The following is a 20,799-nucleotide window of genomic DNA, read 5'->3' as shown; positions in this document are numbered from 1 at the left end:
AGTGTTAAACTCAATCCAAATTGAGCGGTTTAGAGATGTGTATGTGATGTTTCTTTATAAAAATCAGGTTAAGAGTAGAGCCTTAAATGTAGATAGGAAATGTAAAATATTTTAGATGGTTGTTTTCTGATAGGAAGGATTTGAGTGGATGTGTGGATGTCCTCGTGTTCTTCGCAGTGGAAGTTGAAAATTCCCAGGATAGTATGATCACCAAAAATGTGCTGATCGGTGCAATGAAACACTACAGGGCAATATAAGATGTTGGGCCTCAGCTATTTAGCTGTTTTTGTAATTCCTTCAACTAGGTTATTTGAATAATAAATTGTTTTTGGGATTAATCAATTTTCATCCACATGACTCTCTGTGCATAAAGACAACCCTCATACTCTTTGTATTTCTCATATGGGGATAGAGGAAACTCTATCCTAGTTTTAACATTGTGGTATGGAGGATGAGCAGAACCAGGTTTCTGTGAGTGCAGTAGCATTAAAGTTACAGTCTTGGCTGAGGACAGATATGGAAGTTACAATAGAGAACCACCGTCCGGCACACAGGACTGATGGGATATGTAGGAGGAAATTGGGCACTTGGTTGAGAGGAGATGATTCGCCCGAGGTTCCTTGGGCAGCTTGATCTATGGTTGTGAATCTGTGATTCAATTCAATCCAATTTTATGAATGTTTAGCTAAAAAAACTAATTTTGCAAACAAACACAAAAGAATAAATACAAAATAAAAATATACAAGGTGACAGTATAATAAATACATCTAGCACATTAGCACCTTAAACAAGAAGATCCGTAACCAAACAGTAAACTAGCATCGCGCCTACAACGAAAATGAAATTGATTTGATAATCATTGTATTCTAGAAATCCCCCATTAATTTATACCTATTTAAATAACAGTTACTAATCTCTATACAGCAATGTTCAAGTACTTTATAGCACATGTACAAACCTTCTCAAGAACCGAAACTCGAGATTGTCAAGAGCCTCCATCATGGTACCAATGTTGCTTGGGGCCAGTGTACACTTTAAATAGATCTTCCACAAGTCTGCTAGGACTAGGGATGTGAACAGTATGGAGGTCATTAGGATGGTGGCCGGACTTTGCCCGCCCGCCCGACATCCTCATGGGGATTGGGACTGCCCGCTATAAGGGCGGGGGTCCCGTGGTGGAGATTAAGACGTGCTCGCCACAGTGGCGGGCGCATCCCTTATTTTTAACATTGTGGCATTGTGTGCTAAAAATGCATGTATGCATTTGCATACACGAAGCGGCAGGCACCGCGCGGTGCCTGCCGCTTCGTGTATGCAAATGCTGGGGGGTACCAAAGGTACCCCCCGTGTGGGCCCCCAGAGTGAAGACCGCATGCAACTAACTGAGCCCATTGTAATATGGCCGGCGGTGTCTGATAGACACCGCCACCATAATAATCCTTTTCCGGCCCGGCCGCAAGGCGACCGGGGGCGTAATAGCGGCGGACGGTCTTTCCGTCCGCCGGGGTCCCCCCGCCATACTAATATGGCGGGGGGGAATATAGGTGCGGATGGCGGGTGGAGTGCCCCCGCCAGGCCGGCCGTAGCTACCCCCAGCATGGGCCCCTATGTGTATTAACGACTCTTCATCCAAAGTAAGTCATCTATATAAATCAAACAAACCGGTTTTACAGAGCTATTGAATAACAGTTAAAATAAGAATCTGTCTAAAACGAAAGTGCATAAAAGCTTCACAAAACTCAATAAGCTAAGCGTTCAACAACATATAATTGAAGGGTCACTTGTTCATATTTATGATTTTTATCAGAGTATAACTTGAAGTTAGACAATATTTTCTTATCAAATGCTAAAGGTAAGTTGGTGATTTGTTAATGTATTCGGTTGGGGTTTAATGAAGCTCATGACATTAGATAAGCAATGAATGTAAATATCTCTGCCCAAGATGTAAGACAGGAGAAGCTGACGACAGACACGTTTCTGGAATGTCAAAAAATTAAGAAATTCTGGTTGGAGGCTTGCAAATTTCTGGGAGAGCTCGGAGGCAAACATATTAAGGTAAGCCCTTGTCTGGTGTTCTTTGGGCTTTCGCCAGAGGAAGAGGTGGGCCAAGGTGCCGTTTCTACACTTATTTTTTATGTGACGTTACTTGCAAGACGTGAGATTTAAAAGAAGTGGAAGTCTGAGGACCCGCCTTCTTTTGCTGAACTTTGAAAAACATTATCATAACGAGTGAATCGGATATGGCCTGTGATATAGGGAGTAGAGAAAAGGCCTGGACTTTATTGATGGAGTGAAAAGAAAAAACAAGCGGGTCCAATGATTAAACCAACTTGCCGGAGGCTTCGAAGTTTCCAGTGTTTACTTTCAAGGGCGGTACAGAGAAATGGTAAACGGATATCAGAAACGGCATTTTCCATAATGTAGAACTCCTTCCTCTCTCTGATGGTCATCACAATCAGCATAGAGGGATAGGAAGAGTCTCAACATGAGAACTGGCAATATGAGGACACAAAAAACAAAAAATGAGAATAACTTGAAGTTAGACAATATTGTCTTATCAAATTCTAAAAGGTAAGTTGGTGGTGGTTTGTCAATGTATTCGGTTGGGGTTTAGTGAAGCTCATGACATTAGATAGGCAATTAATGTAAACATGCAAGGGCAAAGGTCTCGCTTTGTCAAGGTCGATCGACAAAAGCAATCGGCTTGGCCAGTGCAAACAAGCCGTGTTAAAAATATAGAAAGCAATGAGAACATTGCTTTCTACAAGTTCAAGATGGCGGACATGTTGCATAATGCAACATGCACTGCGCCGTCATGAGCGCTGCTGCGACATTATTGTGCAATGCACGTGGCATCACACAATGCGGAGGCGATCTTAAAAGTATAGAAAACAATATTTTCATTGTTTTCTAAACTTTCACATTTACTTGATCACTATTGAACTTACAAATGCCAGTAGAATATAAAAGTCATCAGCTTTAGATTATTAGAATTACCTACTCCTCTGCGGCTTTACACAAATTTGGCAACTTGCTTAGAGCTACCACCTCTACAGCTAAACATTGTACTAGTCGTCTCCCACACCACTTAGAAGGCTGAGTGGCCTTCTTAAAATGTAAATTTAACTACCTCTACAACATCACCAGAGACATGATGTTGTGAGTTTAGTAGGCTGATTTTTCTACATGAAAGACAGCTAACACTCATCGGCATGCGCACAATCAATTCTCACCCCTCACACCCCCAGAGTCCAAACTGACCCACTAGCCTCCTATGTAACTTTAGGTCTTTACCAAAGCATGCAATCAAACTCTGGCATTTTTTTTTCTCTTTATCACTAGCGGTCGGTTTTCTCACGGAAACCTGGCTTCCACCAATCTACCTGCTAATATGTTGGCACTCCCATATAACTATAGTATGTTTAGACTTGATGGAGAAGGGAAGACAGGTAAAAGTATCACCATCGTCTTCCAAGACACAGTCAAAGTTTCTGTTATAAGCACTTTAAACACTGACTGGGTTGAGTTATGGATCTTTAAAATTGAACTTCCCCGTAAGGACTGCTGGAAAGGAGCACTTGTTTAACACACTCCATAACCTAAATAAGACTTTAGATATTGCTTAACTGAACACTTTGCGACCCATGTGCACTCATCACAACATTTTCTTCTATTGGGCAATTTTAATTACCGCTGAGAAGACCCCCAAATCCAGATGTAGCACAGCTCACTTCAAATATAGAGACGCTGGTCTGAAAATTAAAGGTCCCCCTTACGATGCAGGTCATACTTTGGAAGATCACACTTTGGAAGATCATCAAATCCTTTGGATTTGAAATACTGTCCTATGCTGATGACACTCAGCTGGTCTACTCCGTTGACAAAGACCTGGTCAAAGTAAAGGAACGTTTCTCCAAATAGATGAAAGCAATTGCAGTTTGGATGACCAATAACTGCTTACAGTTGAATGCAAAAAAAAAAAACCATTATGCTGTTTGGAAAGGACCAACAGCTTTAGTCTTCTGACTGGTGGCCTTCAGAAGTAGGTAATGGCCCCACACCCAGACAAGTAGTCAAGAATCTTGTTGTCAGATCTGACTAAGCCCTGACTACGAAAGAGCAGGTTCTATCTACCACTAGCACTTGCTTCCATATGATGCGCTTGCTAAGGAAAACTCTTCCTTTCCTTCGTCTCTCACCAAGGAAAACATTGGTTCAGGCACTCATTATCAACAGATTAGAAATTGGTAACGCATTATTAGCTTCATCAAATGAGACATCATTGTCTAAACAAGTTGTTCAAAACACAGGAACCAGTTTCATTTGCAATCTCCCTTCTGGTTCGGCTTCCACACCTCTTTTGGAGAACCTTACACTGGCTGCCTGTCAGGAAAATAATAATCTTTAAAATCTGCTGCCTTACACACAAATCTTTAATGGGGAAAGGTCCCAGCTATCTGCACCAGAAGTTCAGACACTATTTTAGATCTACGGACAAAGTCTTATTATCCCTCGTATCTGACGGTCAAGAAGTGGCGGAAGATTCTCTCTCTTACCTGGCTCTCTCTTACTGGAATAACTTGCCATACCACATCCGAAGATGTACAGACTACAACAAATTTAGGAAACTTCTCAAGACAGTGCTGTTTTAACCTAGCGTTACATTTATGCCTGCGATTTGTCCTCATCACTGAAATACTCCTCCAGGGGGGATTTGTGTGTGATATCAAATTAAATTAACATAACATATATACTTTAAACAGAATAGATGCTCTCATTATTTCTCGCCATACTAGGCCCGCAATAGATAGCAATTTGGTCCTCTTGACTCCAGGCCACTATAAAACAGTAAAATTAGCTTAAGGTAAACTAAGGGCATTTCTGCCCAGCTCTAGGGAACTTACAGATTGTAAAGTGGGTTTTCAACCTTTAAAAGATACCTCAGAGCGTTGTTTCCAATCGAATATATTATCCATTTAGCCTGCGTCATCAGAGGCTGCATACAAGACTGTGGAATTCATTTTTCTATATATACACAGAGGTGTAATTTTCAGTTGTTACATCGACTCAACATTGAAGTAAATGGCGTAAAATCAGTCCAGAGGTCATCCTTTATTGGATGAGCTGGACCTCACCCACCAAACTGGCATGCTTCATCAACGGGCTGTTCTCCTTGCTAGGTTGGTGCTGCTGTTGGATACTCAGCTGGCCCTTCTGCTTTTGGCCCTGGTGGGTTTTGACAGTGTCTCTCTGACTCCTGCAGGAGCAAATCGGCCTAAGGGAAAAACCATCAGTGGGCAAATCGGAACGCTTTTTCGCTTTTTAAATTGGCGCTCACGTGAGAGACTCTCAAACCTCTCACTGACCCACCGTTCAGATATCTATATTGTTTTTAACCTCAAATTCTCAAAACTACTTAACAGATTTACACCAAATCACGAAAAGCGTAATCTGCATACCAAGATGTAGCTTCCTCCCAAATGTGGTATGATTCAGCAGTTTTTGTTTGTATCTTGGTCTAAAGAAGTCTATGTAAAATGCATGGGAATATAGCATTTTGGGACCCCCTTTTTTCTCAGCCCTTGCTTGATGGATCAGCCCGAATCTTTCTATGCACAAACTAGTTAAAAAGCAGCACCTTTTTCGAAAGTTTTATGGAAATTCAACAAATGGGGGCAAAGTTAGTAGCAACACAAAAAATGCTTTTCCTATGGAACAGCTGACCTAACTATAACTACCCAGTGGTGACAGCCACTGCTTAATATATATATTAAATGTAATTTAGGGTTTAGGGGCGAGTAAGGAGGTTGGGTGATAAGGGTGTTTTTAGGGTTTAGGGGTGGGAAGCGGCAAACGGTGGTAAGGATGTTTTCAGGGTTTAGAAGTGGGTAAGGGTATAGGGTGGTAAGAGTGTTTTAGGGCCATGGGGTGGGTAAATATATTGGGTGGTAAGGGTGTTTTAGGGGTTGGTTAGGTTAAAGGGTGGTGGGGATGTTTATAGGGTTTATGGGGGGTAAAGTTACAAAACAATGGGGGTTGGGAGGTTCCCCCTCAAAAAGGAAATATATATTTTAATATCAGTTTAAAAGATGAGGGGTTATGGGGGGATCACCCCCAATAAAAAAAATGGGGTGCTGGGGGTGGGAGTCTCTCCCAATAAAAAAATATATATGGTTAACACTGTGAAGAAAGTTTTAGGAGGTTGGTTGATGGATCTACTGAGGTAAAGCGAAGGAAAATAACGGGGAATGGGGTATAGCTGTTGAGTATTGGCCGACAAGTGTTTAAGCAGAAAAGTCGTATGTTGATCCTGAAGGAAAGGATGGGTGAAAGTCTTAATTTGTTGGGTAAGTTGTTCCATCATGTAGGAGCAGTACCGGAGAAAGATGAGCTAAAGATGTTTTGAATTTCAAATGTTCTAAGAGGAGGCAGACTATGCGGTGGGATTTTCTGATACCCCCTAAACATTTCAACAGATTGAAGAGGTAGCTTGGTCTGTATGAATGAAATGCTATAAAGGTAACGCAACCAATGTTGCTTGCATCCAGGCTTCTAACGGACGCCACTGTGGGTCATTCAATATAGGTGAAATGTGGTCAATCTTTTTTGTCCTAGACTCAGCGCGCTGTTGAGTGGAGAATCACTTACAGTGGGCGGAAAGCATTTGCTGGTTGCCCAGGGAGTATGCCATTCCGCCCATTAATACTGGAGACCGCCAATTCTTGGCTAGAGTTCTCAGTTAATCGCTGGTGAGAAGATGTTTTTATTCTTTTTAGTTGTCTAGGTGAAAGTTTGCTGCTTGGGCTGGGTTACGAACATGAGATTTGAGAGGGAGCTTGCTATCTTTAGATAGGAAATCCTAGGGACTTGACCACATAAATGGGAGAAGGTGGGCAGGGAGATAAATGGGGGGATCTCTTTATTGGTTGATTTGCATGAAAGGACCAAGGGCTCAGGTTTTTTAGGGTTTAATTTCAAGTACTTTGAAATGGAAGACTGTATCCTGGAGTACGTTAAAATCTTTGTGAGAGGAGATTATAAGGTAGATTTGGGTATTGTATGCATATTGGTGTAGTTTTATATTGGACATTTCCAACAGTAAGCTCAGTGGTTCGATGTAAAGGTTAAAAAGGACAGGTGAGAGAATTGATCCTTGTGGCATGCCACATGTCATCTTATCCAAACTGGAAATGTTGGAGCCTACTTTGACTAGGTTAGAATGACCCATGAAAAAAGACTTAATTATTTGTACTTATCTTTCTTATAGACATGAAGTAACTGAACTTTGAATTGTGTACTCAATCTGTATTTTTTAGAGGACTTAATTTGATCTTGCCGATTGTTTTAACTATTACAGCACATTCTAAGGAGTCAACAGATTTATCAACTTTATTGATAATTTGCTCTTCAACATTGGGAGGTGGCTCTTGGCTCATTTCATTGGATGTTGTTCTTGCTTTGTATTGGATGATAGCAACAATGGATTTTAAACGTCTTCTCATTGGATGTTTTTTGTGATACTGTATTGGTGAGAAATCGGATATGTATTTCACTGTTTACAGTTAGGACTTCTCATTTTGGCCATCGCTGCATCGTACTCTTCAACAAGGAAATTGTGACCAATTCAGTTACTTTTATCGTTGGAACAGTGTATATGATGAAAAAATGCAGATAATCTTCACTGTCACGATCTGATGAACAGTAAGTAACTTCTGTGATACGCACACAAAAATACTGCGGGTCACATTTTATTATATTAAAGGAAGAAAAAGCATTATAAATAAACAATATTTTACTTAATGTATATCAACATTTTTGGGAATAAACTTGTTTTAATATAGATATTCATATAATCATGGCTGGAATTCAGCCTCCTCCATCCTTTTTAACCATTAAAGGTGACCCTCCAATTGAATGGGACATTTGGAACCTATGTTTCTAGCTTATGTGGAAGTTCTAGAGGAAGAAGATTGTGGAGCACAAAGGAAATTAGCTTTATTAAAGCATTGTCTTGGAGGAATTGCACTCAAAGAATTTAAAAGTTTACCTCCTTTAAGTGATACTTCTAATCTCAATGTATATCAAATTGCATCTAAACAACTCTTCATTAGATATGGGAAGAAGATTAATATGGTCATGGAAAGATTTAAATTCTACTCAAGGAAACAACAAAGTGATGAGTCTATTGACAACTATGTCTCTGCTTTGAGGGCATTAGCAGTGACATGTGACTTTGAACACATTAATTATGACCAAGTACTAAGAGATCAAATCCTTATGCGTACCAACAATAAAAAGATACAACAGAGGTTATGGACAACTTCTGATATGTCTCTTAATGCAGCGATTGAGATAGCAAAGTCTATTGAACACTCTGAGAAATTTGTGGATGAAATTAGATCACAAAACAACAGTAAACCAGATGTGTTAATTCTTAATAAAGAAAATGACAAATTTAAGGATTCAGATAAGTATAAAAAGACTATTAATCCAAGGAGTGACAATCAATATAAGGTTGAAAATAAAAGTAGATGGCAAAAACCTGATCAGAGAATGAGCAGTTGGCAAAGGCCAGATCAAAGGATGAATAATTGGCAAAGATCAGACTCAAGAGTGTACAATATGTATTGTTTTAGATGTGGAAGTGGTTACCATCTAGGGAATTCAAAGTCATGTCCGGCTTTAGACAAAGTATGTTCGAGATGTGAAAAAAGGGGCATTTTTCAAAAGTCTGCAGATCAGCTCCAATGAAAGTTAGTTTAGTTCAAGATCAGGAGCAAGAGTGTTCAAGTGACTGTGAATTTGATGTTAATACTATAATGTGCATAACCAAAGAACCAAAAGTCAAAAAATTATCTTCTTGTGAGATTATTATCAATGGTGTACCTACTAAAGTTTTTGTAGACTCTTGTTCATGGTATACCATGCTACCTGACATTTTATTTAGATCCAATTGGTCTAATGTTGATTTAATACAACCAGACATTACACCAAGTGGCTATACTGGTCATAAATTGCAACTTATTGGTTATTTTATAGCTGAACTTAATTTCAAGAGTCGTTCTACACGTGGAAAGATATATATTACAAAGTCTGGTGATTCACTTTTAGGTTGGCCACACCAAGAACAACTTGGCATCAAGCTTGATCCAAATGCTGATCCTCCTGTTTATTCTATTGACTCTGATTCAAGTATTTCTACGTTAAGCAAAGGAAAAGAGGATTTATTAATTTCAGAAATTAAGGAAAAATGTCCTAAATTATTCTGTAATGATTTAGGAAGATATAAAGGATTTGAACATCGGATAAAAGTACATGCAAATGCATTGCCCATCCGTCACAAAGTTAGGAACGTTCCTCTTTCATATAGACTAAAGTTAAAGGAACTGCTCAATGATATGTGTGAAAAGAAAATAATAGAACCCATTGAGTCATCTCCTTGGGTTTCACCAATTGTGATTTCAATTAAATCTGGAGGAGATCTTCGTGTATGCATAGACTTACGCAGTTTAAATAATGCTATTTGTGTAGATTCACATCCTCTACCTAATCTACACGAAATGGTCTCCACATTGGACAATGCCAATGTATTTTCCTGCTTGGATTTAGCGAGTGCATATCATCAGGTGGTTCTACATGAAGACTCAAGGGATTTAACTGCTTTTATTACACCTGAGGGTTTATTTAGATTTTGCATGATGCCTTTTGGATTGGCAAGTGCGCCTGCGGTATTCCATAGGTTGATGAAAGAGACTTTGGTTGGTCTAACAGGAGCAGTTGCATTTCAGGATGACATTCTAGTTTTTGGGAAAGATGGGAATGAACATGAAAAAAATGTATTGAAAGTGTTAAATGCATTGTCAGATAAAGGGTTAACACTTCGTGCTTCCAAGTGTAAATTCAGAAGAGAGGAAGTGGAATATCTTGGACATTGTATGAGTGGTAATGGATTAAACCTAAAGCTTCACATTTGGAAAATATTAGCAAAGCACCTATTCCTCAAAACAAGGAACAGTTGGTAGCCTTCTTGGGGCTTGTAGAATTTTATGCTAAGTTTATTCAAAACTATGCAACTGTGATGGAACCGTTTAGAATGCTTTTGAAGAAAAATGCTAAGTTTGAGTGGACAGAGTCTATGACAGTAACTTTCAATGCTGTAAAGTCGATGATTATTAGAGCACCTTGTCTTAAACCATTTGTGATTGGGAAGAAATGTATTGTAATGGTTGATGCAAGTAATTGTGGATTGGGGGCAGTGTTGATTCAGGAGGAATGGGGCAAAGAATGGATTGTGGCGTATGCTTCAAGGACATTAAGAGAGTCGGAACAACATTACTCAGTAATTGAAAGGGAACTTTTAGCGTGCGTTTGGGGAGCGGAACATTTTCGACCTTTTCTGTGGGGAACAAAGTTTATTATTAAATCAGATCACAAGCCTTTGGTGCACATATTGTCACCTGGTGGGGGGCGTACACTTTCATCAAGGTTAGCAAGACTTTCTTCTAGGTTACAAAATTTTCAGTATTCCTTAAAATACATTCCTGGAAAATCTAATGTTCATGTAGATTGCATGTCAAGACTTCCTTGGGCGTGTAAAGAATTTGATGTGGTTGACAAAGATGAGTGTGAAGTTGCACATGTTTTTAGTGATGTTAATTTGGTATTTGGAGATAATTCTGTGGTACAAGAGGAATCATGGAATGAAGAAATGGACAAGGATTTAGAACTTAAAGAGGTGAAAGAATATATATTGAAGGGTTGGCCAGAAGGAGGAGATTTCACTGGTGGTTTAATGAGTTATCATAAAATTAAAGATGAACTTGCCATAGAAAATGGTATTTTATTAAGAGGTGACAAGTTTATTCCACCTTTTGGTCTCAGGAAGAAATTTAGCTCATGAAGGGCATTTTGGTATATCAATCACCAGGAGGCGATTGAAAAACAATTTTTGGTGGCCTGGCATTGATTATTTTGTAGAACAACAATTGAGATTATGTGGATTATGTGCCAATAGTGATAAAACAGCAAAGGCTTTGCCCAGTGTGCCACAACCTGTGGAGTTACCTACATCACCTTGGAACAAACTTGGTATTGACATTATTAGACCGTTTATTGTGCTGCCACAACAGTAATCTTTCGGCATAGTGTTGATAGATTACTTTTCAAAATGGCCGGAAATAAAAATGGTTAGGGAAGTTACTAGTGATGCTATTATACAATTTATGGATGACATTTTTTTGTAGAGAGGGTATCCCTCAAGAGGTAGTAACAGACAACGGACCACAGTTTGTTAGTAAGCAAATGGAAAGTTATTTTAGTAGGTGTGGCATTTCTCACAAAAAAATAGCGGTATTTCACCCAGAGGCCAATGGCCAGATAGAAAGATTTAATAGAGTAGTCAAGGAAGCTATTCAGTTGGCTGTTAAAGGTAGTTTATGCTGGAATAAGGCGATACAGTCCATGTTATTATCATACAGAACTGCTCATAATGCGGTTACTTTGTTGTCTCCTTTTGAGTTGTTGAGAGGGCGAAAACCTAGTACCAATCTTGTTCCTCGGTGGTTAAAGAACAAGGATAGTGGTCGCATTGATTTTGCGGAAGTTGATTTTAGAGAAATTCGCAAGAGAGTTGATGCTTATAAAGAGAAAATGAAGAATGACTTGTAAAAAAGGGGACAAGAAGTTGTGTTCCTATTCAGGTAGGGGATTCTGTGAGATTAAAAAAGGGAAGTTTTGTACATAAGGGGTTGGCGAAATGGTCTGACCCAATTGAGGTAGTTGAGGTATTTAGGAATGCTGTAAGAGTACTGGATGGAAGTGTTTAGAATTTAGTAGAGTTTCAAAATTTAATAACAGCAGACAAATTTCTGAGGATGATTCATCTAATGTGCTTTTGGATGTCACTACTGATGGTTTGGGGTTGTCTGAATCTACTGTTGTTTCAGGTGATTCTTGTAATTCTGCTACACAATAAATATTGAGAAGCTCAAGGAGTCGCAGGGCTCCAAATTGGTTCAGAGATTTTGTTCTTACTTAAAAAAAAAAACAAGAAAAGGAGGGAGGTGTGTGGTATGTTATTGTTTGGAATGACGCGTGTGACCGCACGTGCGTCATCTACAAAAAATATGCCTTTTATGTTGTGGTTTGAAAGTGTGAGTGACGCATGTTGTTATTCGCGTGCTGTATAAATGTAGACTATGTGTCCCGCGTGAGTGTTGTGATTTGAATGGAGACCGAGTGAGTTATGTGTGGGGAATTGACGGTTTACGGGCATTCAGTTATGGACCTTGTTGGCGAAGACTTGTGAAATAAAGCCCTGTCTTATTTACCTACTGGATTCTGCTGTTCTTCTTCCTGGAACGAAATACTCTCTTTTGTAACACCGCCGCTCTGCATGTTTCTGCTCGTGTCTTTGGTGCATGTTCAGCTTTGGCGCTGCTTGTATTTCACTTCATCTGTATGTCATTTCCTCTCCTGTGCCGTGTTCTCACCACCCCCCACCCATCCCAACTGGTTTAACTATGTGTCTTCCTCCATCCAGAGGCATTGGAGAACTGCAGTAGGGTGTGTTTCAATTTACAACTAAGCACGACATGGCCGGCTACCATGTCCTGTTAAAGCCAGTAGCGAGGTGCCACTACAGGCACATTCACAGAGCCAGGAATTTGAAGCAGATTTAAGTACGTGTTACACACTTCAGCTGCTGCTTTCAGCTGCAGAGGCAGATATAGAAACTCTCCCTGGACCGAGTGGTGGATGATGAATTTTGAAAGTGGTGAGGTAAAAATATATTACTGTTATCATAGGAGTAAGCGAAGGGAGCAAGCCTGACTCCCGGTGGGAATTGTCAGGGAGTTCAAACACTGAAATATTTTTTTTTTAACTAACTAGTGTGATATTGACTTCACTGTCATCTAGTAAATTTTGTTTCATTCTTTTATAGCACTACTCATCTAAATGTAGGATGTCAGGGTGCTTTCATCACACAGATAGTCATAATAAATCATACAAGTGTGTAAATCAATGTACAGTTAATGCTACTCAAGACATTGAGTCTTATAGGGTGTAGGAATCACATACCATCCATAGCCGTTATATATTAAGGGTAAATGACTGGGAGGAACACAAAGTCAGAATGAAAAACTTAACGCAGTGGATTGTAATGGTCTGTACTAACAAGGCTTTATTTCTTCCCAAATGAACCCTAATTTGCAATCTTAGAATAACAACGGATTGAGAAAAAATAAGGATGTAAACCCATGACTTACAGTTTGCATGCAGCGCCTTGGTGCCAGTAAATGTATCACTGTACTGTATTAAAAGTATTTCAACTTATGAACTGGAACTAACAAAATGATCTCAGTGTCAGAAGCAGTAGCCCACTTTTCTAGCTAAATAATCTGTGATCTGCATGTTACACGGTGTGCCTTGCAGCACACATTAATCCTCTATACTACTTTGAGTCAAAACTGTGAATGGGCAAAACAAATAACGTCCCAGAGCTGTGTTAATCACTATTGTCATCTTACCGGTGTAATGCCCTCACAAATGCTGGGCAGACAGATCTCTGCATCAGGTGTCTTAACCCTGTAAAATATATCGAAAAGCACCCTCTTTGTGACCAGTTACGTCATCCAGAACAGATTTACTGTCACATATGTGTTTGATTCCAATTTAATAGCAGCAGATTTATTTTGAAATACATTTGTAGAGTGACTGTCAGACTCTGGTTTTCAAGCTCTGGTCCTCTTGAGTTAAAAGTAAACCCCTTTCCTCTTCCACGCATTGGATTATTTGTTTTTTGTCCAATTCCAGCCCTTCTACTCACTGACAAAGCAAACCAAGACAGAATTATTACAGAAGATCTATCGTGCACACAGGGGCACAGTCATGCATGGGGTAAACTTTTAGGAAACACTTCTAAATGAATCCTTACTGCAGGCAACAATGGGAAATTATGTCAGGCTTCATTTTAAATTAGTGCTAAATATAGGTAGGCGCTGTGCCCGATATAGTTGAATTCTGCTATGGAAGGATTCCTTTTCATTGTTTACTTACCTGCGTGTTTCTGCAAGTCTTGGATGGCTCATTCAGCATTTTGTTGCTACACCACAAACCTGTTGGTCACAGCCGTATCAGAAATCAATATAGAGTAGAGGGTTAACCCTTTTTCCCCCTGCTCCATCCTGACTCTTGATAGGGCCGGGGCCTTTTTGCCTCACCGCCCGTGCATGACTCGATTCTAAGGCAAGCTGTGCTGCAAAGGGCATGCGCAGCATGTCTATAGGTTGCAAATGTATGAAGAGGGCTGAAATGAAAAGCACACGAGTAATACATGGAGTGGGATGAGCACGTCCCCTGTGCTGCTCCTCTGTGCACTTCCGTTGTTACCTGCACAGAAATTAAAGCAAAACGAACTGACAAATCTGTCTGTTCCTTTGTTTACATTTCTGGAGATGCAGAGCAGCTTTTCTCTCCTCCTGTGTGCTCTCAATGGGGAGGTCGCCGCCCTTGCGCCCCCAATGGACCAATCAATGTGTTAAGAGCGACTACTTACCTGTAAGGGTCTCAAGGTGCTGGGGAGGAAGGGAGGTGCAGGTTCCAGTCCATCAAGGAGGGGGCCTGTTGAAGAGCCAAGTTTTGAGGTTTCTTGTGAAGATGGGGAGTTATGTTGTCTGTCTGATGTGTAGCGGTAGGGCGTTCCAGGCTCTGGCCACAAAGAAGGAGAAGGAGTGGCCTCCTGATCTTGTCTTTCTGGCGGGGGAACCACAGCGTAGGAGAGCTGGGCTGATCGTAGGGTTATTTGGGGTGCGTGGAAGCTGTGTCAGCTGTTGAGGTATGCTGGTCCAGTGTTGTGGAGGGCTTTGTGTGCGTGGGTGATGTGAAGGTGACTCTAGCCTTGATGGGGAGACATGAAGTGTGCGCAGGTGTTGGGAGATGTGGCAGTGTCCCAGTAGGTTGAGGACCAGTCTTGTGGAGGCGTTCTGGATTTTCTGTAGCTTGCGGGTGAGGTTTTTGTTTATTTCGATGTAGAGTGTGTTGCCGTAGTCGAGTCTGCTGGTGAGCAGGGCATGGGTGATGGTTTTCTGTGCTCGAGGGGGATCCATTTGAAGGTTTTATGTAGGAGGCGGAGGGTGTGGAAGCTGGAGGATGCAACGGAGTTGATCTGGCGGTCCATTTTGAGCTTGGAGTCTAGGAAGATTCTACGGTTTCATGCGTGGTCCATGAGGGTGGGTGGGCTACTGAGGGCCGGGGGCCACCAGGTGTCGTTCCAGGCGTCAGGGTATGGGCCCATGATGAGTACCTCTGTTTTGGTGGTGTTGAATTGTAGGAAGCTGCTTTTCATCCATTTGGCGACAGTTTCCATGCCTTCTTGGAAGTTGTGTTTGGCTGCGTTGGCTTCGTTGGATAGGGAGAGGAGGAGTTGGGTGTTGTCTGCGTATGAAACAATGTTGAGTCTGCAAGTTCTGAGGATGGGGCGAGAGGAGCCATGTAGACGCTGAAGAGCGTTGGGCTGAGGGAGGACCCCTAGGGGACTTCGCAGGTGGTTGGTGTAGGGTCCGAGAGGAAAGGGGTGAGTCTGACCCGCTGCCAGAGAGGAAAGAGTAGATCCAGTCGAGGGCCTTGTCCTGGATCCCTGCTTCATGGAGTCTGTGTATTAGGGTGCGGTGGAATACCATGTCGAAGGCCGCTGAGAGGTCGCGGGGGATGAGGGCTACTGTTTCTCCTTTGTCCAGTAGGGAGCAGTTGTCGTCTGTTGTGACAAGGAGGGCGGTTTCTGTGCTGTGGTTTTTTCTGAAGCCGGATTGGGACTGGTCTAGGATAGTGTGCTCTTCGATGAAGGTGGCAAATTGGCTGTTGATGGTTTTCTCAATGGCTTTCGCTGGGAACGGGAGCAGGGAGATGGGTATGTTGTTTTTGAGGTTGGTGGGGTACGCCGAGGGCTTCTTCAGGAGGCTGTTGATCTCAGCATGTTTCCAGTCATCTGGGAAGGAGGCGTTCTCAAGGGAGCGGTTGATGGTGTGGCGAAGCATGGGTGCGATGGCGTCTGTTGAAGGTGTGGTGGGGACAGGGGTCCGTGGGGGTCTCTGAGTGGATTGACTTCATTGTCTTCAGTCTGTCTCCGGCAGTGAGGGCTGTCCAGCTGTCAATTGTTGGCTTCAGGGTGTCAGGTAGCTGGTGGGGGTACCGTGTGTTGGTTGTCTTGGTCGAAATGTCGTAGATGTTCTTGATTTCGTGGTGGAAGAAGGTGCTGAGTTTGTTGAGAGATGTCTTGTGAGGGAGGAATGTCAGTCGACTCGCTGACGGGTTGGGCGAACTCCTTGACGATGTTGAAGGGTTCTTTGCGGTTGTGTGCATGTGTGGAGACTGTCTTCAATTGCAGTTGTCCTCATGTTTCTGATGAGCTGCTGGTGGGTAATGGTGGTGGCTTTGAAGGTGTTGTGGGCTTTGTGGATATGTCTTTTTGAGGCGGCGGCAGGTGTGCCTGGACTCTCGGAGTTCGGGAGTAAACCGTCTGGCCTTCTTGGCGTCTGTGTTTTTGTTCTTCCTGAGGGGGGCTATGGTGTTGACGCTGTCGGTGATCCATCTGTGCAGAGTTCGGGCGGCGGTTTTGGGGTCGTCGTCTTCCGCAGTGGTTGTGGTGGAGTTGCTGAGTGAGGAGGTGAGCTGGTCGTTGGTGATTTTGGTCCAGTTTATCCGTGGGAGCAGGTGATGGTGTCTGTGGGTGCTGGGTGTTCTGAAGGAGAAGTGGATGCATCGATGGTCTGTCCACGGGATTTCGGTGGTGTGGCTGAAAGTGATGGAGTTTCCTGTTGTGCAGAGGGGGTGAGGGTGTGTCCGGCTGCGTGCGTGGGTACAGCCACGATCTGGCGAAGTCCAAAGTTGTGGAGGTTGTCCAGGAGGGACGCGGTGCTGGCGTCTAGTTGGTTGTCGAGGTGGAAGTTGAGGTCTCCCAGCCGGGTGTAGTTGGTGGATGCGATGGCATGTGGGGAGATGATGTCTGTGATGGAGTTGGAAATTTGGTCCACGGGGTCCAGGGGGTCAGTAGATGAGGGTTCCCCGGAGGGTGGTGGTAGGGCTGGCCTGTATTTTGAAGTGAAGGAGTTCCATCATGTCTGTGGGCTCGTCTGGGAGTGTGCTCAGGCGGAGGTTGGATTTGTGGACAATGGTGATTCCTCCTCTCAAGCGGGTGGGGCGGTCCTTCCCGGGAGATCTTGTAACCTTGTGGAATGGTGATGTCCGGTCCAGTGGTGGTGTTGGTCCAGGTTTCGGTGAGGAATGCTACGTCCGGGGTGGTGTTGTCTAGGAGATCCCAGATTTGATTGATTCACAGTGATCATGCGGGACTGATGCCTGCTGTTACTCCACCGACTGTCTGACCTGTTCGCAACGACCGCAGTAAATCATATGCCTGGGTCCTTCCAGATTCTATCGCCAAGAGGCCACTCAGAAGCACACACAGCCAGAACACCCATCTGGTTTGCACCAGGCTGGCACCACATCCTCCCCCCCGTACCATGTCCTGATGAAGACCTAAGTGACTACCGAAGCGAGCACAACGTGGGTTGAAACGCCAACGACACAACAGGGCTCAGATCAACCAAGGCTCTGCAGACCAAAAGGAGCACTAGTAGCTACCAGGGCCATTGGTTCCATGTCTGGCCACCAAATCTTTTTCCTTTGCCTTGAACAGAAATCCTGAATCACCTTGTATATACTGCACTATTGTTTTATCACTAAGCACATATGTCTCATGATCACTTTGTATACTTCACCCATTGTGAACAGCCTTGTATCTACTGTAGAAGTGAGCATACATGAATGATTTAATTCTGATAAAAATGTACAGTGAATACGTACATATTGCATTATTGTGATTATTTTGAATCGTACGTCTGTGTTGAGGCGTGTGTGGTATCCATGCCCTACTATCTCATGGGGCATGTGACACTGAGTGCGCTGATAAGTAACCTATGAGAACCAGACAGAACAATTTTTTGTCTATAACTGTATACCCAGGTTCTGAGGGACACATGGTCACCCCGCTTTGTTTTTTGTGCAGGGCAATTCAGGCAGAGCCACAGCCCCTCATTCTTGGCCATGCTACAAGGGCATTCAGAGTTTTACCGTGCCAGCCCCACTGCCACTATCCTACTAGCACCCCATCTATACTACTCATCATTTAAGTCCTGTTTGTGGTGCAGTTAGTGAATGCATTATTTGAATACCATTACTTTTATTCATTGTTTAAATTCCTTTAGGTTACAAACTTGCCCTACCTGGGGATAAATTGCATTTTCAGTGTTCATTAAATAGCACAGAAGCCCAACCTTGGGTTTGTGGCCGTTTACCAGTGCCACATAAAGTAACAGTAGATGTTGGACCACCCAGCATAATGTACTGCATGGTTAAATATTTAAAAGGTCCCAAAGGTGAGACCAATTGTCTATGCCAATGCTTGTTTTAAATTAAGAGAACACTTTGCCATGCTGAGCCCCTTAGTATCCAAGCACAAGCAAAAATTTGGCACCAATAATGACAAAACAAGAATCAGGAACAATGATTGCACATTTATCTCCAAATTTGCAATAATGTTGTGATAACTCGTTGTGGTAATACTATTACCGAATTCTGGCATAACAGTAAAACATCTGATATTCTGTAAAGGACTCCCATGAGTTGGGTGTTTCTCATTTCGCCCAAATGCAAAAAGAACAATTGATGGACAGAATGCAGAACAATGTCTTACATTCACCCCAGTTCAGTAATCTGGGCCTAAATCCATTGTCCTAAGACCGGTTTCGGGGCCTAAATCCATTGTCCTAAGACCGGTTTCGGGGTTTCACCCCTCCTCAGCCAAGATTGCTTTACTCCAGTGGCATGGAGAGCACAGGAACCATGTCTGGGCATACCCGGCCCACTAGGGGTGACAAATGCAAAAAGAATAATTGATGGACAGAATGCAGAAGAATATCATGCATTCACCCCAGTACAGAGATCTGGGCCTAAATGCATCCTTTTATTTGCTTCCCATGCCATTCCTGTTTCACCCCAGCCATATGCAAATCAGTCTTGACCCAGTGCTCAATGGGAACAGTCCAGCCCGAACTGCCAGACCAGGTCCTTCCGGGACTGGAAACAAGCATCCTAGGACCGGTTTCGGTGTTTTATCCCTCATCAGCCAGGATAACTTGACTCCAGTGGAATGGAGAGCATGAGACCCACATCCAGGATGCTTGTTTTCTGTCCAGGGAAGACCTGGCTTGGCAATTCGGGCTGGGCTGTTCCCATGAGGCACAAGGTCAAGACTGATTTGCATATAGCTGGGTCTGAACTGGTGTGACGAAGTCAGCTAAAGAATAATGATGGATTCAACCCAGATCTGTGACTGGGGGTGAGTGTCTAAAATGTTTCCGCGCTCTGTTCTTTATATCCTTGTGTTTGCTTTGTTTGCCCTAAGTTGGCAGGGTATGCTCAGACGTGGGTCCTTTGCTCACTTTGCACTGGATTCAAGTTAGCCTGGCTGATATGGGGTGTTACCCCAAAACTGATTCCAGGATGCTTGTTTCAGGTACAGGGAAGACCTGGATTGGCAATTCGGGCTAGACTGTTCCCATGAGGCACAAGGTCAAGCAGGGACAAGCAGGGACGGCTTTGGAGCTGGTGGTGCCCAGTGCGACAATGTTAGTTGGCGCCCCCAATGACCACCTCCACCACGGATTCTCTCACTAGCACTCAGTGACCAAGTCTCCATAACCACTCTCTCTCAGATGTCTTGAATTAGTTATAGTGCTACTCATACCACTAAAGGATGTCAGAGCACTTTGCATCACACACACATTACACAATGAATCATACTTGTGTAAATCAGTGTATAGGGAGCCCTTGTTTGTCTACGGCGAAATTTCAATCGGCGAATTCATTGTTGTTGGCCCATCTGCTGGGGACCCTTTGGGAGCTGAGGAGCGCCTGGGTGTTTGAGTGCTGTTGCTTGGGCATTCGGTCCCCCCCGCCGCCGCCTACCACACGCGGCCGCCGAGCGGGGGGACTACAGCCCCCACAACCCACTGGTAGTCCCGCCCACCTACCTGATCGAACGCGCCCGGAGGCGTACTAAAACAGTAGAGCTCCGCTGTGGGAGCGGGAACCCTTGTTTGTCTACGGCAAAATTTCAATCGGAGAATTGATTATTGTTGGCCCATCTGCTGGGGACCCCTTGGGAGCTGAGGAGCGCCTGGGTGTTGGAGCGCTGTTGCTTTGGCATTCTGTCACCCCCGCCGCCGCCTACCACAAGCGGCCGCCGAGCGGGGGGATTACAGCCCCCACAACCCACTGGTAGTCCCGTCCACCTACCTGATCGGACGCGCCCGGAGGCGTACAAAAACAGTAGAGCTTCTCCCGCGTCGCGGGACGCACGCGGGACAAGCCTGGGTGAAGCCCGGGCAAAGGGCGGGCCCTCCTACGCCCTCAGAGGCCTGAGTAGACTAGGCTGGGCCAGAAACTTTGGTTGTTAATTCGCCTGAGGACTACAGAACTGTAAGCAACCCTTCTTTCTGCAGTATATTTTAATCCTTTACTTTGGGAGTCCTTGACACTGTCCAAAAGTACATTTGTCAACCCTGAACTGTGGATCTTGTAGACTGTACCAGCTATTTGTATATATTTGGAGCCTATCATTTTGTCTGTGCTCAAAAAATAGCTTTATTAGAATACTAGCAGCCCGCCCCGACGTTGTCCGGGGGCAATTAGGCTTGCGGGTATTCCACCCGCCGACATGTAATTGCACTGGTCCCGTAC

The 20,799-nt window shown here is 43.3% G+C and overlaps 1 protein-coding gene across 1 annotated transcript in view; it reads right to left on the bottom strand.

Annotated features, from left to right (window-relative positions):
- MINDY4 (MINDY lysine 48 deubiquitinase 4) overlaps nt 1-20,799 on the bottom strand; it is a 718,486-nt gene that overhangs the window by 660,219 nt on the left and 37,468 nt on the right. The gene's annotated exons all lie outside the window — the stretch shown is intronic.

This window comes from Lissotriton vulgaris, chromosome 10 (assembly GCF_964263255.1).
Source record: "Lissotriton vulgaris chromosome 10, aLisVul1.2, whole genome shotgun sequence".
In the NCBI taxonomy this organism is placed as follows: domain Eukaryota; kingdom Metazoa; phylum Chordata; class Amphibia; order Caudata; family Salamandridae; genus Lissotriton; species Lissotriton vulgaris.
This window is presented reverse-complemented; position numbering and strand designations above follow the sequence as displayed.